Source organism: Chrysochloris asiatica, unplaced genomic scaffold (assembly GCF_000296735.1).
Source record: "Chrysochloris asiatica unplaced genomic scaffold, ChrAsi1.0 scaffold00558, whole genome shotgun sequence".
Classification (NCBI taxonomy): Eukaryota; Metazoa; Chordata; class Mammalia; order Afrosoricida; family Chrysochloridae; genus Chrysochloris; species Chrysochloris asiatica.
The window spans coordinates 454,417-456,174 of record NW_006409076.1 but is presented as its reverse complement, the minus strand read 5'-3'; positions in this window follow the sequence as shown (position 1 = coordinate 456,174).

The following is a 1,758-nucleotide window of genomic DNA, read 5'->3' as shown; positions in this document are numbered from 1 at the left end:
GGTAAGATGGAGGGTCAGAGAAAAAGAGGAAGACCCCCAACGAGATGGATTGGCTAGGTGGCATCATTGATGGACTCAAGTGTGGCAGTGGTAGTGAGGTTGGCCCAGGATCGGACATTGTTTCGTTCTGCTGTGCATAGGGTCACTATGAGTCGGTTCCAACTTGCTCGCACCTGACAACAACAACAACAACAAGGTCTTTCTATTTCCAACTTCTGAGGAAGCATTATATTGCTTTACAGAGAGGTTGGATCATTTTACAATCCTACCAACAATTTAGGAGGGTCCCTGTCTCTCCACATCCTTGCCAGCATTTATTGTCCTCTACTTTTTTGCTCTTTGCTGTTATTGTTGGTGTGAGATGATATATCATTTTTGTTTTGATTTGTGTCTAATGGCTAGTGATTGTGAACCTTTCTTCATATGTCTGTTGCCTGCCTGGATGTTCTCCTTGGTGAAGTGTCTGTTAATATCCTGTGGCCATTTTTTATTGAGTTATTTATCTTTTTCTTGTAGAAGTGTTGTAGTTTCCTATATATTTTAGAAATGACTCTTTTGTCTGAGGTGTAGTTGCAAAATATTTTTTCCCATTCTGTTGGTTCCATTTTCACTCTTCTGATGAAGTATTTTGATGTACATAAGTTTTAATTTTTAGTATGCCCCAATCATCTATTTTGTCTACTTTTGTTTGTGTAGTTTTCAAAATATTTATTAGTCTGTGTGTTCCATGAATTAGTGCCCTCACATTTGTTCTTATTTTTTCATTAATGGACTTCAAAATTTTCGGATTCACATTTAGGTCTTTAATCCTAAAAAAAAAAATCCATGCTAAATTGTTTTTTTATAAGGTGTGAGGTAAATATCCTGTTTCAATATTTTGCATATTGCTTTCCAGTTCTGCCAGCACCATCGGTTGAAGAGACTATCCCCTCCCCGTGCGATATATGTAGGTACTTTGTCAAAAATCAGTTGGCTGTATGAGGATGGGTTAATTTCTAGATTCTCAATTCTGTTCCATTGATCAATGTATCTTTCATTGTACAAGTACCAAGCTGTTTTGATGACTATAGCCGTGTAATACATTTTGAAGTCGGGGAGTGAGAGGATTCCAACATTCTTCTTCTTCTTAAGTAGTGCTTTGCTTATCCTGGGTCTTTTTCCTTTCCATATAAAATTTATAATTGTTTTTTCCATCTCTTTGAAGAATGTCATTGTAATCTGGATTGGGATTGCATTATATGTGCAAATTGCTCTGTGCAGTATTGAATTTTCACAATATTAAGTCTTCCTACCCAGGAGCATGGCACATTCTTCCATTCTGTAGGTTTCTTGTAGTAGTCTTTTGCAGTTGTCTTTGTATAGGTCCCTTGTTTCGCTGGTTACATTTCTTCCTAGATATTTTATCCATGGAGTCTCTTGTAAATGGTATTGCTTTCCTAATGTCATTTTCAGCACTGTAGGTTTTGGTATAGAGGAATCTAACTGATTTTTGTATGCTGATCTTATATCCTGCCACTTTGCTGAATCTTCCAATTAAACAAGCTAATAAGCTTGTTTACTGAGTCCTTGGGATTGTCTATGTATAAGATCATATTGTCTGCAAATATAGAGAGTTTTATTTCCACTTTGCCAATTTGGATGCCTTTAATATCCGTTTCCCTTCAATTCCTACTTTGTTGAGTGTTTTTATCAGGAATGGATGTTGGATTTTGTCAAATGCCTTTTCTGCTTCAATCAATATGTTTATGTGGTTCTTTT